The following is a 23,055-nucleotide window of genomic DNA, read 5'->3' as shown; positions in this document are numbered from 1 at the left end:
AGACAGCAGGTTGGTCAAAGCAGTCAAGGCAGATGGCTGTTGAACTTATTTATAAATGTCTGTAGGAGCAGAAACTTCCTTGCAAGGACACTTTCTTCTCAGCCTGTGGGATGCTGTCAGTGCCAGGAACCTCTGGGCTCATCTTCTATGAGGATATCACACTCATAACAGAGATGTCATTTCCTCCTTCTTCCATGACAGTGTTCCCTGTCATAATGGGAACACTTGCCCTGCTGGCCTTCAGTGACCTTCAGATCCTCATGACCTCTCCTGGGATCCAGCCACTCAACAGCAAGTGGAAGGTTTAAAGATGTACATTTTTCTTTCCAGTGCTCGATTGTAGAACCAGCTTCCTATTCCAGAGTTTGACTAGGCTGGTTGCCAGTGTATTGACCTCTGAAGGGACTTTAAACAGCATTTAAAACACTGGATATGATTTCACCTTTCTTTAGAGACCAATCCCTGCATTAGATGTGACCTTAATATGTGTGTGTGTGTGGCAGATTTATAAAACATTCCCCAGCAACTCACTTATCAGGGAAAAAGTGGTTTGTCTGTAATCACTCTGCTGTTGTTGTATATGAACCCCCGTCTATGCAGTAATGGTTGAAGGAAGCTGATCCCCCCCCACCCCTGTTTTAGAACTTACTATGATACAATATTTTAGCCAGTCTCTTTTACTAATGCTTGAGATCTTTGGGATAAAATTGCTTCCACCTTCAGCTACCTCACCTCTTCTTCCTTAGATGTATTAGGGTATATGGGCAAGGGGCTCATGAGCCTTTGTAATCCCAGAGAAGATGAGGATTCTGGGTCCATGTGAGGTCTTTCTATGGCCTTCTGTCCATATGTTGGTTATCACTTCCCCTGCTGAAACTTGGGCTGAGGTTTGTTATAATACAGCTTGATCTTGCCTCTGCCTTTCATCCAGCTCTGTCCTTGGCTAAGAGACTGGACTTAGCATGGGAGGACCCTCATCCCTGCCAAAGCTCACCTGTGTAGGCTGGGTCCCCCTCCTCCTCTCTTCCCATCCCTCACCCCCCAAGGAAGTCCCAAGGAGTTTGTGGGCCTCCACCCTAAGCTGGCGGGACTCACAAGCAAGTTCTCACCATTTTAACTTGGACTTCAGATCCATACAAATAGCCCCAATGTCTATTACCTCCCAGATTCTTGTATAGGAGTCAGTAAGTGCTCAAGTGTAGCTGTTAATCTAGCTGGAGAAAGTATCTCCTATTTTTCCAATAGCAAGCTTTCTTAACCTACTCCCTTCCAGGAGTGCCCTCTTTCCCTGTTATTTTGAATCCCAGCCCAGATAAGGAGCCAAGGGTACAACAGCTGAGAGTGGGAGCTTGGGAATCAGACAGCAGCCCTAAGTCTGAATCCCAGTCCTATCACTGGGATTTCTATAGCCCTCTGACTCCTCTGTCCCTGTGCTTGTTGTCACTTATCCTGCTGAGACTTGGGCTGAGGTTTATTACAATGTGTGGCTTTGAGCAAGTCATTTTGCCTCTTTAGGTTTCAGTTTCCTGATCTGTAAAATGGAATAATCATGTCTGCTTCTCAGTATCATCAAGATTAAATGACACTGAGTGCTCAGCACGTGTTGCTGAATGAATGAACTAACATGTAAAATGAATGAGCTAGCTGAAGGGTGGGACTTTACCAGTTTATTTGTGAGCATTGTAATGTTAAGGTAAACACTCTGGCTAGACTTCCTGATCTTTCCTTTCTAACTACTTTTAAGTAAAACTATTTGTCTGTAAATGCATTTCTGTTCACTGTAGGTTGGTTTATCTTCATAGCAGATGGTGAACTCTCCAAGGGTGGGGACTAGATCTCCTGTCTTTCCTTCAGCTTGGCAGATGCTCAGTAAATGGTCACTAGCCATTGTGTCCTATTTGGCCAAAATGACTCCTGAATGCTGGCATGGAGAGAGCAGAGGCCAGGTCTGAGATGAGCTGTTGGAAGTATCAGCTTCTGCCCTCCCCAGCCACCTGGAAAGCTTGCTCTTATGTCCTTGATATGGAAGCAGCTTAGAGTAGCTGAGACATTAACCTACATGTGGAGTGAAGACAAGAGTGCCCAGGGACTGGGCTTAAGAATCAAACACACAGGGCAAGGGGAGAAGGACCATGGCAAAAGAAGTAGATGAAATGTTTCTATCTGATTGGTTTTAGTGCTCAAATGATGAATGTCATGGACAAGACTGTGATTTTAAAATAAGAAGATAGGTCAGTGGCAGAGTTGCATTCATGATGGAGAACAGAAGTGATGAACAGAGAATTCTCCAGGTTGAGAGGAACACCATACAACTCAGTCCCTGGAGCTGCCTTGATGTTTCTTGGTTCCCTTGAATGTAGTTACCTGGGTGGGTCTCTGTTTCTTTGCCATGGTTAAAAGACTTTGCTTTGCAGACAGAATTTAATAACAAAATGGAAGCCCTAGCCAAATTAAGCAGTAAGGCCATGCCAAAGCCAGTGCTTCTCAGACTTTAGCATGCATATGAGATCTTGCACCTGGGGTCTTGTTAAAATGCACACATCCCCATTCATTAAGTTGAGGTGGGGCTTGAGATCCTAACTTCCTAAGAGTTGTCAGTTGAGGCTGATGTTGCTGGTTGGGGGATCATGGTTTGAGAAGCAAGAGCTTAAGCAAACAACACACACACACATGCCTCAACCATCATCAATTACAAAATTTTACACAGAAGTTATTTGAGACTCCACGGATAACCACTAGTTTGTTGTCTAAACTTGTCACTTTTTCACTTAGCTCTACTATAAAGCTGAAGAAAAAACTAATGACTTAAAACAACCAACTACTTTTAATTTATTTTGGGAACGGAAATCCGGGATATGTTAAAAATTAATATAAATATTCTTTAATTTAGCATATGTTTCTTTTGTATTTTAGGACAAGAAATTCAATTAAAAAAACTATAAGAGTTTATTTAGCCTCCTGAAATTATACCTTTAAATGTCTCCTTGGGGAGGACTCATAGAGCAGTAGGGAAGAAATGGATTATTCAATAAATGGTGCTGGGACAATAGTTTTATAACTTGAGGGAAAAATCAATTTAGAGTCTCATCTTACTGTACACTGACATAAATTTCAATGGATTAAAGAACCAAATATAATACAAAAAAGACCATAAAAGCATGAAGGAATCTCTAGACGGGGAATACTTAATCAGGTTAAAAAAGTTGGAAGAAGTAATAAAAGTTACAAATTTTATTATACAACATTAAAAATTTCTGTCTCTAGTTCCTCCTGTTCCCACCCCATCATAATTAAACAAAAATCAAGATAGTAATGGAAGGTGTGCACATCATCAATATCCAGAGAGAGGGCAGTTCAATTAACTCTGTGCATTTGTTGAAACTCAGAACTGTACCCCCAACAGAGAAAACCTTCCTCTATGTAAACGAAAACACAAATTGCAAAAGAGATATAAAAGAAAAAAAATAGCCGCTGAAAGCACACAGGCATTAAAATATTGGCAACACACATAAACCGAACCAAGGGTCGATATTCTTAATGTGTAAAAATAATTTTGAATTAGGTAAGCATAATATTAATATCTCAACAGGCACATGAGTGAGCAGATAAGTCATAAGAGAGGAAATTATAAATGGCTAAAATAATAAAATGCAAACTCACTCATCATTGGTATTTTAATGTCCTGCCTATCAAATTAGTCCAAAGTAAAATAAAAACAGGAGTACTTGATGTGGGCAAGAGTGTAGTGTGGTAGGCTGAGTAGTAACCTCCAAAGAGATCCATGTCCTAAGCCCTGGAGCCTTCAAATGTTATCTAATAGGGTAAAAGGGGTGTTGCAAATGTGATTAAAGTAAGGATTTTGACATTATCCTGGATTATTCAAATTGGCCTTAAGTGTAATCCCAAATGTCCTTATAAGAGGGAGGCAGAGAGGTTTGTCTGCAGAAGAGAAGTAGGAGATGTGCTGATGGAGGAAAGGGACTGGAGTAATTCAAGGCAAGGGGTCACATGCCAAGGAATGTAAGTGGCCTCCAAAAGCTGGGAAAGGCAAAGAAAATGGATTTTCCTCTAGAGCTTCCAGTGTGGCTGTCACCTAGACTTTATCCCATTCAAACTGATTTTGGACTTCTGGTCTCCAGAACTATAAGGGAACACATCTGTGTTGCTTTAAGCCCCTAAATGTGTGCTAATTTGTTGCAGTAGCAATAGGAAGCTAATGCATGCAATAAAACGGCTTTTTACATAAATTGTAAACAGGAATGTCAATAGTGCAACCTCTTTTGCAACATTTTCACAATACATGGGAAAAACTATACAAATTTTATATCTAATGATTTAGTCATTCTGGATCTAGGAACCTATTTCAAGGAGGCAATTTGGTAAAAGGCTCTTGTATGAAATGTTCATCATCTTTATAGTAGCAACAAACTGGAAACAAATACAACAGAAAGGGAAAGACTGAATGAACTACAGACTATCTGAGGACAGATTACCATTAAAGCATAAAATCTTTATAAAGGTTTTGTGAAAATATGGGGAATGTTGTATTGCATAAATATGACATAAAAGTCAAGACATAGCATATATGCACCATAATCTCAACTGTGTAAAAATACAGAGAAAGACTGAAAGAATATAAACTAAAATATTGGCTGGATGTGGATAATGATTTTTATTCACTCGACTGTTCTATCTTTTCATATTTTCTATGAGTAGGTATTAGTTCCACACTGAAATAATTAAGATCAGTAATGGTCCCTTTAGAAATGGAGACCAAGAGCCCTGGATCTTGAGGTTGGTGTCATGGCCAAACCTTGAAGCAAGTAGGAGCCCTGAAGAGATTATTTAGGGACAAGGCAGAAAGGAAGGGAAGAGGAGTACAGGTGTATTAAGGGCTTGGCTGGTGGAAGTGAGGGTGGTACAGCAGTGAAGTGTGACTGCCTGTTAAGGGGGGAATTTGGCTTTGATCTGAGAAAGAGCTATGGCAACTGGTTAGCAAATTTGGGGAGCTGGAATCACTAGGTATAAAATCACTTAGATATAAAATTTTTATGGCTTTTCCTACATAATTGTGAAAATGTTGCAAGAGTTCACACTATTGACATTCCTGTTTGCCATTTATGCAAAAGGCTGTTTCACTGCAAAGTTAGGTCTTGACGTGCCTCACAAAATAAATCTTTTCAGAAAAAAGAGTAATCGCAGTTGGTTGTCTACTCAGCGTCCACTCCCTCTTCCATTCAGGGGAAGAACCCCGAGATTGTGCTGGTGGCCTGCCCCCCAGTCCCACTTCCCCAGTCCATGTCAGTAAAGAAAGCACATCTAAGCCCCAGCTGGGAATAGAAAGGGGGTGGGGGTAGTTCTGACTAGTCTAAGCCACTTATGGAAAGTCTGTCCTACCTCTCTTAATATATATTTCCAGAAGCCAGCTTTAAGCTCCTATAATCACAGAATTTAGAATAATGCCCAACACTCAACAGATGCTCAATAAATGTTGATGAATGAAACAAACAGCACTTGGCATTCCCCTAGCAATTGTTATTGGTCCAGGAATGGATACATGACCTAGCTCCATCGAATGAGGCTGAAGAGAAGGACTTTTAAGGTTAAATGAAAGGTTCTTTGTGTTTTCCACTACTTTGAACAAAGAAGTGCACTGCCCCTGTTCCTGCTGGGCACCATTTTGCCGCCTCGAGAAGCTAGCCCGAGAACAAAGCCCCACAGAGGAGGACAGAGCTGAGAGAATCTCTGCGAGAAGGAGCCAGAGCTTCCCCTAGCTCTGTACTTCCAGTTATGTGAGGTGGTACTACTTGTTTAGGACCCTTTGTGTTGGCATTTATAATGTGTGTGAGAGTCCGAGGAGGGATCCCTGGGTGGCTCAGCAGTTGAGCATCTGCCTTTGGCCCAGGGCGTGATCCTGGAGTCCCGGGATCGAGTCCCATGTTGGGCTCCCTGCATGGAGCCTGCTTCTCCCTCTGCCTGTGTCTCTGCCCACCCCCCTGTGTCTCTCATGAATGAATAAATAAAATCTTTTTAAAAAAAGAGTCTAAGGATATTTTGATGGGAAAACTTTAAGATATTTAGAATGTCCAGAATTCCAATTACTGAGGGCTTACCCTGGGTCAGACACCTTGCTAAAGTTATGCAAGTAGTTCACAACCAGGTAAGGATTTGTATCCAGTGAAGCTGCTGGCTGTTCACTAGATTGACAGGATGGGACAAGCTGTTATCTTTGTGGTCTCAGGAAGGGTAAATGAATGGCTGTGTTACTGGGCTAAATATATGGCAAGTAGAAACCTATTGTTGGGGTTAGAGTGTGCCTCATGTAGGATGGGGTACTTATGCTGCAATAACAAACAACTCCAACAATAAAGGCTTATTGATTGCTATGCTACATGTCTATCATAGTTTGGGTTCAGGGGGAGGATCTCTGCTCCATATAGCTGTCAGGGACCCAGGTTATCGGAGCAGCCACAGTCTTAAGTGTTGTTGGTCTTTTGGAGAAAAAGAAAGTGTGTCACCTAGGTAATTGAAAGCTTCAACTCACAGTGGTATGTAGAGCCAGCTTTGTGGGCATGTAGGCTGTGTATAGGAGTCTAGGGTCAAAGGGCTCCATGCCTGTTTTATTTTTATTTCTTGTTTGTTTATTTATTTAGAGGAGGGGGAGAGAGAGAGAGGGAGAGAGAAAGAGAGAGAATGAGAGGTGGGGAGGGGCAGAGGGAGATGGAGAGGATCTCAAGCAGACTCCACACTGAGTGTGGGGCCTGATGGGGGGCTTGATCTCACCACTCAGATCAGGACTGGAGCTGAAATCAAGAGTCAGATGCTCAATGTACTAAGCCACCCAGGTACCCATTCATGCTTGTTTTAATGCTCTACTGTTGCCATCTTGAAATTCTTAATAATTTAAAAACCAGGGACACACATGTTTATTTTGCACTGGGCCCTATAAATTATGTAGCCAGCCCTAGTGATATGTGTCACTTATATTTATACCTCATTGGCCAGAACTGATCACATGTCCCACCTGGACAAGAGGGCAGAGAAGTGCCCTCATTCTATTTTGAGCCAGAAAGAGGGAAGAGCCAGAACATTTAATGACCAGCATGGAAGAGGACTACAGAGTACCTATCCTAAGTCTTTTGTTTTGTGAAACTGAGGGAAAACTGCTTCTTTGTATGCAGAGCTCTAGGCTGGTAGAAGAATTTATTTGCATAAGGGTCTCAAGATCTTTCATGAGGAAAAGAACAAAGATTTCAGTGTCTGCTCCTGGAAATTCAAAGTTATGGATATCTGTGGGGGTGGACCAAGTGGGGGGAAGAGCAATGAGGTTCCAGAATTGAAATTCACTAAGCTGAGAATGGGACTCAGTATGAAGATTGAGGAGTTGGCGAGGGAAAACTTGTTCTGCCCAGTGTGTGTGGAGCTGGGAACCCTCTATAATGATCAACTCTGGGAGCTGGTGAGTGAGCATGGACTGGAAACTAAGATGGCTCAGCCTTGGATCCCAAACATGAGGCCTTCACTGCATCTGGGCTGGGGAAGTCCGTCAGCCATGGACAAAGATGCAAAGGCCCCGTCTTGGACACTGACAAAAAATGAGAAGTTATAGTCCTAGAAATTGGTGGGACTCCAGTTCTCTCCATCATTTGGAGGCAAGAATGAACCCTCTTCAAACTGATTCAGGCTCCAGGTTCCTTAGAAAATTTGCAAGGGGGAGCCTGGTTGAAACAGAGAGATGTTGGGCTTCTACTAATAGGACCTGTATGATTAAGACAATATGAAAGAAAGTGCTCTGGGCTGTCCGGGTGGCTCAGCGGTTTAGCGCTGCCTTCAGCCCAGGGCGTGATCCTGGAGACCCAGGATTGAGTCCCACGTCGGGCTCCTTGCATGGAGCCTGCTTCTCCCTCTGCCGGTGTCTCTGCCTCTCTCTCTCTCTCTCTCTCTCTGTGTGTGTGTCTCTCATGAATAAATAAATAAAATCTTTATTTAAAAAAAAAGGCAGTGCTCTATATCATATGCTGAATTGGAGAAGCAGCTCATATGGTTACCCTTCAGCTTAGCCAGAAGAGCCATGTCCATGTAAAGCTATCTGAGAGCTCTCTCAACTTGGGAGGCACATCTCTCCCAGTGCTTGGGGCAGCCAAGCTGAATACTCATGGGACCACAGAGCAAGTTCAGTAAACTCTTCTGTGGAGCAGCTGCTGTGGGGAGTACAGGTTCCTGAGACCCTGGTTCAGTCAGAGGGTGGAGGATGGGAGAAGTTGTGTTCCAGAAGATCTCCTTGGATTCATGGCATATCCACAGCCATGTGAAAGAGGCCCATGGGACCAGTTGTGCTCTTCACTTGTTTGCCTCAAAGTCAACCAACAACTGACATGGTACAAAAGATTGGCCCTCTTATCTCAAGGTATGTCTGCTTGGTGGTGCCATTCATGCCCAGAGCTCTCTGCTAGACTCCAGCTGAGATCACATGCTTGCTTGGCTCTGTGCTCTGCACTATTTTCTTCTCTCGTTCCCATTCTCCTGATGCCCCTCCTCCATTAGATTAGTACACCCAAACTCCATCTCAGATGCTTTTCCTAGGGAGCATGCTCATTCTGCTTGCATGCTTGAAGAGGTGTTTGGTGAAGAAAGGACAAAAGCTCCTGGACAGTGGGATGGGGAAGATGGAGGAGGAAGGCACAGATCTCTTTCTTCATGGATGGAAAAAAGCTTCCCAAAGACTGGGGAGTGAACGTCCCTGAAAGGTTCTCTGTACAAGTCCCAGGGGACTGCAGGAAACGACTCACGATTTGAGGAGCCAAAGTCAGCTCTCAAAGAAGGCATGTGGGCTAAGCTCTGAACTGGGACTATGTCCTGATACAAGTCAGCATGGTTTGAAAACACATCCAGTCACAGGTTTTATTTTTCTTGCCTTCTCTTTGTCCTACTTCCCTTCTCTCTCTTCCCCAATTCATTCCTCACCTCTAGAACTTTAGGTGTGGCAGGGGTTCCATGAAGGGACAAGTCCCTGAGGGTATTCTTGCTTAGTGAAACTGCACTGGGCACTGACTTTGACCTGTGACCTCTCAGCTTGACTCAGCTAGATGAGACAGTAAGCACAGCTGTGCTTGCAAAAACTCCCCCCTTGACCAGAAGTGTCCTGCATGACCCCGGTTCCCTATGGCTCTGTCCATCCCTCAGTCTTGTCCCTGTTCTCTTAGTTTGTCTTTCTCTGGAATCTCCTGGTCTAGCCTTTTGGATTTCTGGAATTCTGGTTTATCTTTACAGAGATCCTGATACCAGTCTTGTTGTGCCTATATTTCTTTTCTGCTTAAAATCATTCACTGGCGTCCCACACCCTTTAAGGTCTTCTGCATGGCTTGCAACACTTTGCTTGGTCTACCTTTCTCCACCTTTGCAGCCAATCCCCCCCAACCCTGTGCACCTCCTGCCTTGGCTCTGGATATCAGATAGCTCTGTTTCTCAAATGACTGTCTATCCATCTGTGCCCTTGCTTCTACTGCTCCCTCCCCTTAGATAGCCTCTCTCCCTAATTGACCTTCCAAGAGTGATATAAGCTGCTTTCCCTCTCTGAACTTTTCCTTGTCATCCTGGAGGCAACTGCCCACCCCCCTGCTTTGGGCCCTTTCCTGCCTATCTTCCCCCTACATCATTCAGTCCTGACTTTTAACTGGTAACAGCACCATTGTATTGCACCTCTAGGCTACATCATTGGACTATAAGCATTTGGGGGGCAGGGCTGTGTCCCCTACCTCTTTGAATATCAGGTGTGTTGTACAGGATCCGGCACAAAGCGCCTGGGAGGGATACAGTATCCTGGACTCGCCATCCATGTCAATTTCCTTCTAGTGCTCTTTTTATACAGAAGGGCTGAAAAATCAAAATCCACATTTGTCAGACTCCCATGAAGCTAGGGTTCTGAACGAGATTAAAACAGAGGCCAACTTTCTGCTGCTTCCATTGGTTCTTCTGGATAGAAAGCTTTGGCTGTTTATGATGCTGGGGTTTTCTGCAGTATATTCCAGTGGCTAGCCACTAATTTCATGGGTGTTGAGAGGCAGAGTTCAAGGCATCCATGTTTTGTTGGTGGAGGTCTAGAGAGCATGCCCTTACTCTAGAACAAGCATATACAGGGGGCTTGTGACCCCTGATATCAGTGAGGTCTTGTGTTCCTATGAGTGTAGCATAGAAAGCAGCTCCTCTGCTGAGCTAGTTTAGCAACGTTGTTTTGAGTGTCATGTTTCCTTCAGTCCTCCCACAAGTTTTCTAAGTACCTAGTTTCTTTCATTAAATCCATTTTTGCTTAATACAGTTCAAGGAGTTTCATTTTCCTGCACCTGCCCCCTGATTAATACAGTAGGTTTGCAAAAGATTGGAAGATCAAATGGTTCTCATCTAATAAGTAGGCTAGAGAAGGATTGGACCATTGCTTTTAATATTTGTATAATATATAGATCTATTCATATTCAGTATAAATAATAATAATAAGCAGTATTGACTGCTTTCTCTAACTTTCCCCATGTCACTTCCCCACTTCCCAGTGCTTACTAGAATCATTTTCCTATCAACTACTTGCTCCAGAATCCTTGTCTTAAGGGATCTTGGATACCCTCAGATCTTTGCATCTGAGGCGCTGTCCTTTTATGCTGCTGCCAACTGAGATCCTTGCTTTCAATCCCAAGGTCGGCTCCAAAAACCAGATTAGTTTTGTTAAAGTCTCAAATGCCAAATAAGGTGCTCTTGCTTACATCCCATGAAAGAGAATAAATATCTGGTCCTTTTGTCAAACTACAAATTCTTCAGAAAATGGAATAATCACCTTGAATCTACTGTTTGGGTTTATCAACTTTTCAAACATAAGATTTGTTTAAAAGAGTCCTGCCTGCATTTGGACAGTCCTAAAAACCTCCTGAAAACAAGCACAGTGCCTATGATCTCTCTGTCTTCACAGAGCAATGATGTGTGGGGTGGGGGCCCCAGGGGACACAGAAGGATGATAGTGGCACACAGCCTGGACCTCCTTCAGCATGCAGCCCCAGGCAGTAAAAAAAAAAAAATCTCCAGAGAAACGATAAGGAGATTTAAAAATAAAAGCCAGCAGAGCAGCCTGCAGCATCCCACTTACTGGCACTTCGTCCTCCCCACCCCTGGCTCTCAGCACATGGCAGGACCCAAGGCTCAGTCCCCAGGGCCCTGCCTCCTCAGGCACCTTGGGCCCAAGGGCTCTGCCCCAAGGTCCAGTCTGGCCAAGAGTGGTCAGCAGAGCAGAGAGAATCAGAATGACCCACATACTCAGAGATAAGGCCACAGTTTGTTGATTTAGGGGCTTGGTTATTCTCTAAATAAACTTTCCTTCTTTAAAAATTTCTCTTTCAACTAGGGTTGAGTGTTTCCTTGTTACTTTCCCAGGGGAGAAGCTTGTGTTTTGCTTTTCATAAATTTTTCTAGAAACTGTTCCCACACTCACACCCACCAGATACCAAACCCCTCTGACCCTTCTTAGATTGGCCATGAAGGGTGGGTGCTTGGGCTGTGGTGGAAGTCACACATTCTCTTGGAGTCCCCTGGGATTCAGTGGGGGTGAGGGAAGGAGGGGTTTCTGGGACAAGTACAGGAAACCTGGAAGGTTGAAGATGGGCAATGCTCTGCGGCCATGTAGGGACAGGCAACACAGCTCAAAGAGGGGCCATTACTCTGTCTCCATTTTAAAGATAAGGAAACTGAGGCTTTGTGTGTGTGTGTGTGTGTGTGTGTGTGTGTGTGTGTGTGTGATGACTTATCCAAGACTGTGGTACAACCAAGAGAGAAATGTAAAGTCCAGTCCAAGGACTCAGGCCCATACCTCTCTGCCTCCAACTGACCATGCAAGTTTGCTATTGTGTCAATTAGCTACTGCACATAACAAACCACCCCAAAACTGAGTGGTTTAAAACAACACCATGTACTTAGTTCATGATCTCTATGAGTTGCTAATTCTGGTCAGGCTTAGCTGGGCAACTCTGTTGATCTTGCTTAACTTACCTGTGAGTCTGCAGTCAGCTGAGGTTTGGTAGCCTCGCTCACGTGACTGGTGATTGGCTGGCTGTTGGCTGGCATGATGACGGGGTAACTGAACTCCATTGTCTCTCTTCCTCTAGAAGGCTAGCCCAGGCTTGCTCACAGGTTGGTGGCTATACTTTTCCTGAGGGCAGCAAGAGGAATAATCACACCGCACAGCCCTTTTCAAGTCACTGCTTACATCACTTTTGTCTCACTAGTCAGAGCAAGGCACGTAGCCAAACTCAGATGCCAGGGGTGGAGGAAGACCTCACTTCTTGGTGGCAGGAGCAGCAAAGTCACTTTGTAAGAGAGTAAGTACAGGGAAGGGAGAAACTTCCATTCATTTTTGCAATCGACCATGGTGACAAATAGTGTGGTGGCCCACCAGACCATGCGAGGGGAGGGAATAGAGTGCAAGTGTACCCCCAGTTCAATCCCCAGGATCCTGTTACTGCCTTGTGCTGCTCTTCATGCCACGTCTTGGGTTAACCCATCTGCCCATTTACCTTCAGTCCCTGGTAGAGAGCAAAGAACCTTGCATGGTTGGATGATGGTACACAGGAGAGGGAAGTTTTGGTGTGTGGGAAAGGATGGGGAGGAAAGAAGCTCTGAGTGCTGCCTGGCGTCCAGCAGAGCGCACTGCTGTGGGCTGGCTGTAAGTGGTGGTGATAATGCTGAGAATGGTCCACGATTCATATTCCACCAGACATTCCTCCTGGGCCCCACTTTCAACAATACTTCCACCCCTCTTTGATTCCTTCTCAACTAGTTCCCAGGACTCTCCAGTTGTGGAGGAACCTGGTGATCCCACCTTTTAACTTCTTTTTTTTTTAATCACTGAGCCATCACATATCAAATATACTACCCCTCTCAAGGGCATTTGAAATATAAATAAACCTGGATGAGACAGAACTTACAAGCAGAGTGAGACTCTTTGGAATGATGGGAAATTAGACAACATGGGTGGCCAAGGAGGATGCAGGTAATTTGGGGCAAGTAGGTCGGGGGGTGGGGGTGGTGGCATTCTGTGAGATCTCCCATATTATCAGAAAGCTTTCCCTATATTTCTTGGCATGCTCAATCTGGGACATTAAGAGGTCCTAGAATAGGGTCCTCAATCCAGAAATGCATAGAGCCCTGAAATCTGAACTTGAGAGTTGGAAGGAACCTCAGAGCACAACATGAGACCCTGCCCCTTGTATGGGGTGCTTTAGGCCAAGAGGGATGAGGTGGGAAAAGGACTTGGCAAAGGTACCTGAAGAGGATATTTGCCAATATTAACAATATTGAACATTAGCAAAATGCACAGCCAATATTAGGATTCTGATCTTGTGACACAATGCGACTGGCATTTATTGAGTACCACGTGTCACTAATTCCTACAATAACTCTGCAGTGGATATTATAGGTGCCCAGGCCACAGGACCCACCCCCCAGAAGCTGCAGGCATTGGCTACTGAGAACTCACCCCCCGGGATCTTCTCCAGGAGACTAATCTTGGCTGATGGGAGCTGCTCTGTGGAAGAAGCATGGGAGAGTATGAGCACACTTGAGGGCATTCTTTGGTCAATGCCTTACTGATTTGGGAGTATAATAGCTCAGCCTCCTTGCCTCTGGGAGGGATAACTCTGTGATGCCATTCATGCTCCAGAGCTCCACGTGGGGTCTGGCCAAAGCTAAGTTCCAACTGAGACCACATCCCAGCTCAGCTCTCTCCCCTGCCCTATCCTGCATCCCTTACTTACTCTCACCTGAGAGCCCCTCCCTCCATGCAATAACCCATGTACACCCTGTCTCAGGCTCTGCTTCTGGGAAACCTGACCCAAGATGAATCCTGCAGAATACTAGCTTGAAGTCACACAGCTTGTGAGCCATGTGGTCAGAACTGGACCTCAGCTCTTCTGACCTCCCCTTCACTCCATCTCTGGGTAAAGGGCCTTGTGGGGGCTGAGTAATATTTTGAGTATTTGTTACTCCAGAGCTCACCATATGGGAACCATTAAATGTCTACATTCCTAGTGGGATCTTAGGTTCCTGCTAACCCTCCTGCCTCTCTGAGGGCTCTCAGGGGCAATGGCTCAGGTCCCCCTGGGTGGGAGTGTTCCTTGCAGAGTGGCTAGCAGGCCCTGTGACTGTAGGGATCCAGGAGGCTGGTGGTGCTGAGGACTCCTGAAGATCAGGTTCCTAGGTAAAGGGCATATGGGTCAGGATCTGGCCTATTGAGGTCTGTTCCCCTATCCAGCATCTATCCTGCCATCCTGGGTGTGAGCACAGCAGGAGAAGCTGGTTCTGAGTTCACAGATTCCTAAGACCTCATGATGCTGGGTAGGCTGAACACTTCATATACTTTATCCTGTTTGGTACTCATACCATTTTGCAGATGAGGAAACAGGCTCTGAGAGGGAAGGTGCCTTGGTCAGGGTTGCCCAGCTGGCAAGTGGCTCAGCAGAGACTCAAGTACCTGAATTCCTGTGTGAAGCATAGATGCCATCTGCCCCTGTTTGTGCAAGCCCCACTGTGATGGCCCTTTATTCCTGGTGGTCTTTTCTGGAGAGCCCTGCTGCCCTCATGCTGAAGGACTGACTGGCTGATGCGGGCAAGCCTCTGAATATCCAGTGGGGAGACTGGGTTGCATGTTCCCCAGACATGCTTTTGGAAAGTGCTGTCCTTAGCCCTGGGCAGTTGGGGCCTCTGACCTTTCAGTGCTGCAGAGCAGAGCTTTTCAAACTATCTGTGGTGAGGGACCAGATTTTGAATTGCCCAGTCTGCTGTGGATCAATGCTTTTGTAAAAGACGATAAAAGTGAATTATTAGGGAGATGAAATATAAAAGGAAAATGCACAGAACAAAGCATCAGTTTTTGTTTAATTAAATTCAAAAAACAAAATTAGGTGGTCAGATTGCTAGGAAGCTCCAAAATGCTTGCTCAGCTGCTACACTCACCTAGTCATGGGCCCGTAACAAGGAGCCCCTGGGCTGGCACTGCTCTGTGGTCCCCATTTTGGTCAGTCTGGCTTTAGAGGACCTTGGCATTCCTCCCTTGCCCTGTGCCAAGGAGACTTGTCCACCAAGAGTTCATGACACCCTATTACCTCCCTTACTTCCAGGCCACACCCAGGGTAAGCTGGACTTTGGAATTCCCAATTTAAATGATTTCATCCTGCTTCTGTGCCCTGTGTGGGCATCTTCTCTGGGTCTGTCCTCTCAAGGTTTGCCAGTGCCATTGACAAGCTTCCCTGGGGAGGCAGGCGTCTGGACAGAGCTTGGACTTAAAGGCTCAGTTGTCCACACACGAGCAGGCAAGGCCCTGTGTGATACAGGGCTGGTGCGAGAAGGACATGGGCTGTATGTCGGGGGCCTCCTTTGCCCTTTTGTCTCACCCCCTCAAATGTCAGGGGAGACCCGCCTCTAGACTGATGGTGTTTTCTGCCAAGTTGTGAGTGATAGGAAGTGGAGGGGGTGCCGAGTACCAGGGCTCTGTCAATCGTTGCAGCCCACTAGAAGTAGCTCTCCGTGCCCTGGTCACTTCCCCCTTGTGGCACTGAGCCCAGCCCTTCTGGCCTGTCATGTCTCTGCTTCTCCAACCCTCATGTAGCTTGTTCCCTCTCTCATGTAGCTGGGGCCCTTTGGTTGGGACCCTGGTTGCTGTTCTGTTTGGTGTTTCAGGGGCTGACCCAGTAGTCTGAGGCCCCTGGAGGCCAGGACAGTCTCTCCCATGTCCCTCCAGCTCTGGGACCAAATGCACAGTCTTACGCATGGAAGTTCTTTCATTGCCTTGACTCCAGTTCTGAACTAGAAGCGTCCCCACAGCATCCTAGGATCTGAGTATCGGGTGTGTGTGTATCCACTTACTCCACAGAGCAGATGCTCTCCGAGGGCAGAGACCATAAGGATCCCTGGGACCTACGGGCCTTGCCAAGGGTTTGGCCCGCTGCTTTCTTTAGCAGTAATTCCAATTGGATTTTCAAGTTTCAGGAATGCTTGAAGTTGGCCTGGTGGGGTACGTGCACACACACATACATACACACACACCTGGTACATACTTATCCACACACATACTAACTGTCATGCTTATTCACACTCACAAATACACACATTTGTGTGCACAGCTGTACACATACACAAACACACACAACTGCAACTGTGTCTGTGCTACCCCTTTGTCTAGTTGGCTCAGATGGGGCTCCATGGATGGTGAACCCAGGGCTCTTGGACACCGTCGTGCCAGCTGAGGGGTTGAAGGGCTGCTGTAACTTCCGGGGGCCGTTTGCTGGCTTTCTTGACAGCATGAGCTAAGTTCATTTCTCACGGCTATAAGCCAAACCAGACAGCCTGGCCTTTCAGGACACAATAGCTGAATGAATGCCAGGGCATGGCTGGTTTCTCTGTCCTCAGGCGTGGGCTGGAAGCTTGGGCTATCTTTGGGGTTGGGTGCTGGAAGATGCAGGGGACCCCCAGGGCCACCATCTCTGAGCCTCACCCCGATCTCCCACATGTCCGCACCAGCATGAGCAAGTGCAGTGTTCTAGGGCGGGGGAGACCTGGAAAACTCTGTCTTTGGCTGCCTTAGGCAGCAATAGAGACCAGAAGCAAGACTTTTCTCACGTTTTTGGGAAGGTTCAAATTGATAATGGATGCAAATGTGCTTCGCACACTGTAAAGTGCCGTGTGTCATGAGAGGGGATATTCATTTTTAAGGCCACAGTTGAGTATTTGTGGTCTACTCAGAGTGGTGAACCTTCATTTAGGGCCTTTTAAGGCCAGCCAGGGGCAACTCTTGGACAGTCAGCAAGATGCTGGGCGCCCATTCCCAAGCTTGGCTGTTTGTGTGGTCTTCAAGGAAAATGAGAGCCAAGGAAAGAATAGGGAAAAGTCTCCCTGTATGGTTGCAGTCAGGGCTGTAGATGCCAGTGGTCGGGTGGGGAAGAAACAGTCCCCTCCTAGGCCAGTGTGCCTCCCACAGACCCTCGGAGCAGAACGACACTTAGAGAACCAGCAGTGATTGCACTTAGACAGTAGTTATGGGTTATGATTATGGTCATAATTGAAGCTGGCAATCAAATTCATGGGATGCAATCAATTGCCTTTGTTTACTACGGTTACTTAGTATAATGGTCAAATTTTTGTGTCGACTTGGCTGGGCCACGGAGCTCAGATATTTGGTCAAACATTCTGAATGTTTCTGTGAAGGTGTTTTTTTGGATGAGATTACCATTTAAATCAGTGGAATTTGAGGAAAGCACATTGCCCTCCATGTGGGTGGGCCTCATCCAATCACTTGAAGGCCTTAATAGGACAAAGACTGACCTTTGCTGAGCAAGAAGGAATTCTGTTAGCAGACTGCCTTTGGAGTTGAACTGTAACTCTTCCCTGAGTCTCCAGCCTGTCAGCCTCCCCCATCAGATTTTGGACTCATCATTCCTCCACAATCACATGAGCCAATTCCTTAAAATAAATCTCTCTCTATTATGTATACACACATCCTGTTGGTTCTGTTTCTCTGGAGAACCTTGACCAATACACTTATCTTTATAGAAGGGTAGAAGAATGGAGACACAGGATACCCAAGATCTCCATATCAGGAGAGCCAGCAGCTCCCCAAGTCCACAGCTTCTTTGGGTCTCTTTGGTCACATGGGGTATGTATGGCTGCCACAGTGGGAGCTGAGGTGCTTGCAGGTCACCTTGACACAGAAACCACAGCTTTTGCTCCTTACCAGCTTTTCATACTGTGTGGGTCAGGTAGGCCCAAGGCCTGCAAGCCAACATATGATGTTTCAAATTTATTCTGTTGTTCCAGGAAACAAGGGGGTGAGAAGAAGGAGGCCAAGGTCATTTCTAAGCAGGTCCAGATCTGATGGTAACCCTTTACACACAAGGATGTGATCCCTGTTGCTAACAGTTCTTCTTGTTCCCCAGCATCTGCTTATTATGATTCATGGGTGAAAGCAGAACCCAGAGGAAGACAAAGGAGTCAGCGTTTAGCTTTTGATACTCAGTAGGAGCTTTGAAGCCCCTTCGGAACAGGAATTATAGAAAGCAAGGATTTGGGCTTGTGAGGGCTGGGCTTTGTTTGACATGAAAGGGTTTTCTAAATTCCCCCCAAGTTTTTCTTTAAGTACTAGGAAGGCTCAGTGGTGTCCCACTCCAAGTCATAGTGTGGGACATGCAGGTTACATCATATGGTAGCGAAGGCAGGGGAAGAACCCTTTCTGGGCAGGGAAAGGGGAACTGAAGAATTCAGACCTGCTCCCTGGGTTTTCTCTTGGTCAAAACCCTGAGACTGGGGGCCATATAATCCTGATGGGACAGGTTTGGAAACTCCAGAGCTGGTGGGAGTACGTTGCTGTCCCCTGGGAGAGGAGGGAGAGCCCTCCTTGGAGAGTGGCCTTTACCACCAGAGAGAGTCATGATAAAGTAGAAATAATGGGGAGGCTCAGTTGTGCTGAACGGCCCTGAAATTTCCCTGCCAGCCCTGTTCCAGCCTCCCATGGGCCCTGTAGGGCTTGGATGAGATCCAGAAACATGCCTGTGGCCCCTAGAGAGTGGCAGGGAGGGGACTGAGAGGCAACATGCCAATCAGGACATCACTGTGATGGTAGGCAAGGGGACTCCCTGACATTATCCCTGACAGGAGCTGAGGAGGGAGGGGTGCAGTGTAAGGGACCAGGTTGAGAGAATGACTGAACATGTTCCAAGGGACTGTGGCCCCTTGACTGCTCAGATGGCTCCTTACCCCCTAGTTGCAGGGCCTGGCTCAGGCCAGGAGGGGCTGAGATTGAGCTCAGTAGCCAGGTCTCACTCATTGGTCTGGCTTCTCTTATTTCCATCCAGATGACCTCTCCTCACCACACTAATTTCCAGTAAGCCACTGGGGTCAGGACTAGTTCCCAGTATTGGATGATGTGGAGAGCAGCCTGAGAGCCTTTCAGTTCTTTCTTCAGCACCAAGGCAAGTTAATGGGCAACATTTGGCCATTGGTCACTGGAGGGCCAGCTGGAGAGTAGGCGGCCCCAGCGCTGTCATGAGAGGTCCCAATATCACTCCCCTTTTCCTCTCTGACCAAAATAATAATTTATTTCTTCTCTGCCTTAGACCTGGGAGTGGAGAACACTGCTGAGGTAGTGGACAGATGACCCACGAAGTCCCCAAGACTCGAGTCTGATGAAGAGAACAAAACATCCCGGCATTATGTAAGAGAACTCTACGACTGCCCCAAGTGGGAGCCCCTTGACATCCACATCCATCTTGTCTTCCCTGGAGCATGGTGAAATGAAGGGGGCTCTAGGCCCCCAGGGCTCTTTCCCAGCTTTGAATTCCTCCACAGCCATGGTTGTGGAGGTGTGGTATGTGTCAATGTTCCCTGCCACTATAGAGCCCCTTGTGCCTATTTCCTCTCCTGGCTGGGTGAACAAGACCAGGAAGACCACAGTACAAGGCCAGTAGAGGGCAAAGGAGATCCCAGGGCTCAGTGTTATACACTTTGAGTGGACATCTAGGGGCTTTGTCTATACACACAGGAGGAAGTTTCCCTTGGGTTGGGCTCCCCTGGAAAGAGACCGGAGGCAAGGATTAGGGTGTGAATAATTTATTTGGGAGGTAAAGGAAACTCTGATAGGAAAAGGAAGATAGCCAATGAAGAATATGCCACTGAATCAGTTCCCAATCGGGCAATCACAGCTCAGTCCCCCTGGAGAATTCTGGGAGATGGTGCACTTTGGAGCCTTCTCACCTGAGTGAGGAGGGAGCTGGGCTATTTGTCTACCACTCTTGTCCATTATGCATAGAGGGCTGCTGCTGGGATAATTCAAGCATTTCAGATTGTTCCTAGGTGTGGGCTGAGTGGGTTCCCACAGTCAGAAAAGCCCACAGTCAATGAGTGGCAGATGTTCCTGAGGAGCACCTTTCAACGTGGAGAAGTGACTATGAAAGAGGCATGAGCGGGGATGGACAGATAGCTCCATTGCTCAAGCTCATCCTTCAGCATGCTATCCCTTTCTGTGACTTGTTCCTCCATTCTCTCAGTCCCTCTATGTCTGGACCTCACTCCCCTTAGGGATCTTTCTCCTCCCCCACTCCCAGTCACCAATCACCTTCTCTGGTCCTCCCTGGGTTTTCCCCCACCAACTCCCTGGGTCCCTCCTCTCCTGCTTTCATGGCAGAGCCTAGACCCAGGAGGCCTGCGCCTCAGACCATAGCCAATCTTCTTTATGAACAAGTTCTTTCCTACCCAGACTGATTTAGACTGCTCATCCACCTTTCATGGCTCCCTATTTTCTTCAGGACAGAACTTACTTCTCTTATTCTGGCACTTTCATCTTTTTTTTTTTTTAATTTTTATTTATTTATGATAGTCACAGAGAGAGAGAGAGAGAGAGAGAGAGAGAGAGGCAGAGGGAGAAGCAGGCTCCATGCACCGGGAGCCCGATGTGGGATTCGATCCCGGGTCTCCAGGATCGCGCCCTGGGCCAAAGGCAGGCGCCAAACCGCTGCGCCACCCAGGGATCCCCTGGCACTTTCATCTTAAGTCTAACTTCTCTCTTTAGATTTATTTTCAGAACTCATTTATATCCTATTTCAAATGGTGTGTCCTAAGCCTTAAATTTGTAGTTAGCTGACTGTGTTTTTCCACATCCCACCAGAGATAACCTTTCCTTCCTTCTCTACCTAAACAATACTCCATTCTTCAGAGGCCTATGGAATCAGAAATCACAGGAGCCCACACTAAGTCCTCACTTACCTCACTTACACAGGTAAAGGCAGAGCCCAAGAGAAGGTGAGGTAGAGGGAGAGAGAGAGAGGGAGAGAGAGAACACATCAAAGACAAATGAGCACTTCACTGAGATGCATAGATTTCCCCGGGGCCTGCCGGTCAGCCTTGTCTGGCTGGACACATCAACATGATAGCAGAGAGCCTCAGCCAGATTAGAAAACAAACTTTTCATTAGAGAGCACCATTCTGGTCATTGTCCTATAAGCAAAAATGAAGCTGGAAATTAGAGGGATGCCACAAAGTAGGCAATTTTTGAAAGACGACCAATAATCCCTATGTGACTCCACATCGAGATGAACTATTAATGCTACTAAATTGTACACTTAAAAATGGTACATTTTATGCTAGGTATATTTTTACCACAATTAAGAGATGCAAAAAAGGAAAAGAAAAATAAAGAAAAGAAAGGAAATACCCATTTACTGAAATCCCCACCCCTAACAATTTAGAATAATGTACTTGTTGGGGGTTTGAAGAGTAGGTGGTTGAAGGGGAGAATTTCTGGGTGACGTTGATAAATATTCTTTACAGTTTTTCAAGACCCAGTGTGCTGGCACAAATCCGTAAACTGGATCAGACAGAAGGCAATTTCTGGAAGAGAGAAATAAGCATCTGGACAATTTTTATAAACACCCCCTTGGCACCAGGATGGTGTGCTTGCTGCTGACGTGTTTTGGCCAGTACATGACCAGTCTAAAGAGAAGCATTCTGGGTATGAAGGCCAGGCTTGTCCTGAGTCCCACTGAGTAGGGGAGGAGGGGAAAAACTTTCTTGCTTCCTACAAATCCTGAAGCAAGGGAATGATCAGTTTGGTTGACAGAGAAAGACTGGAGGGGGTACAATGTTGCAGGGATGGTCCAACTTTCTCCTGGTGAGAGGAAACAGTCTCAGGTCCTCCCAGTTGGAGGAAGGGATGCAGTCCTCCCTAGCACAGCATCCTGTCTGTAGCTGGAAGCCCTGGCCCCTCTTAGACGAGGCTTTAAGAGCAAACATGGCACCTACTTTTAGGAATCCTGGGGTCTGATGGGGAAAACTGTTGCTGTCCTCAGGGACCTCAGAAGTAGAAATGTGGTTGGAAATATCATTCTGGATAGGAGCTTCAGGGGGGAAACCAGGAATTGCTTGCTTTTCCAAAACAGTTTCCAGGCCGCTTCTGTCTGTAGGGGGACCTTTCCTGTCTCCAGCGATCTGAGGGGAAGCAAGACATTGGAATCCATTCCTCAGCTAAGGCCTTCCTGTTCTTATAGGTCAAAATAAAAGGGACTCAACCCCCTGGTGTCATGGCCTCTGATGGCCCAAAGCATGTTTTTTTGTGATTTCTGTGGTCCTTCGAGGGCCATCTTCTTCATGGTCCTTTTGGTTCTAGTTTCTGCATCCAAAAATCAAATATCTACTCTGTTCCCATGTTACAACCTGGGTACATTAAGACCTTTCTCAGGTTTATCCCAAACTGCCATCATATCCATAGGTTTATTACCCTTATGGAAGGTTTGAGTCATGAACCATCTTTCACTGATCTTGAAAGTTCTCTTCTTTGCCTGTGCCCCCCTCCCCCTCCCACATTCCTCCCTCACTCTCTTTCTCTGTCCTTGTTTTAGCAAAGTGCTCTTCTTTCTCCACTCAGGTTTTGGCACCCGGTGAAGGTCTGGCCCTGGTGCTCTGTTCTACCCCACAGGCTTCTCCAGGCAAACCTTCCAAAGAAACATGATGCTATCCCCAAGAAGACTTCTGATAAATCCAATTCTCTCCATCTCCTTAATTTGAAACAATTTAGCCAAACTGGGAAAGAGACATTTTATCATCAATTAGCCAAATTACTATCTCCTATGGGATAGGGTGAATCAAGAAGAGAATATAAATGATTAACCTATATATTAGAGATGCAGAATCATAGAATCTTCAGATCAAGGTTTTTTTTTTTTAAAGAAGGGTTAAAATGGAAACCACATCCAAGTGTGTTTTAAATGAACACTTCTCAAACTTCAGTATGCACACAGATCTCGTAGGGTTCTTGCTAAATGAATAGAGTCCAGCAAGACTGTAGTGGGTCCTAGGGTTCCGTATTTTTAATAAGCTCCCAGGTGATGCTGATGCTGCAGGTCCATGGGCCACATTTTGTGTGTGTTTTTTTAATATGGGCCACATTTTGAATAGCAGTCATAGACCAGTGCTTTTCAAAGTTACTTTTATTGAAATTACCTGGGGGAGCTTCAAATATTAATAAATATTTATTTATTAATA

General features: G+C 46.1%; 1 long non-coding RNA gene across 2 annotated transcripts; it reads left to right on the top strand.

The window, feature by feature from the left end:
- Positions 1–115: 115 nt before the first annotated feature.
- LOC144298015 (uncharacterized) lies at positions 116–22,201 on the top strand. Of its 2 annotated transcripts, none has more exons than XR_013365014.1 (6): positions 116–302; positions 12,261–12,353; positions 18,876–18,992; positions 19,137–19,234; positions 21,346–21,526; positions 21,954–22,201. It is a non-coding gene; the product is annotated as an uncharacterized LOC144298015 (long non-coding RNA). The 2 variants fall into 2 exon arrangements; XR_013365013.1 differs by having other exon boundaries at positions 116–312.
- The last annotated feature ends 854 nt before the right edge of the window (positions 22,202–23,055 follow it).

The sequence above is a fragment of the Canis aureus genome, chromosome 26 (assembly GCF_053574225.1).
Source record: "Canis aureus isolate CA01 chromosome 26, VMU_Caureus_v.1.0, whole genome shotgun sequence".
Lineage (NCBI taxonomy): Eukaryota > Metazoa > Chordata > Mammalia > Carnivora > Canidae > Canis > Canis aureus.
Note: the sequence above shows the minus strand (reverse complement) of the source record. Positions and strands in the feature narration are given on the sequence as shown.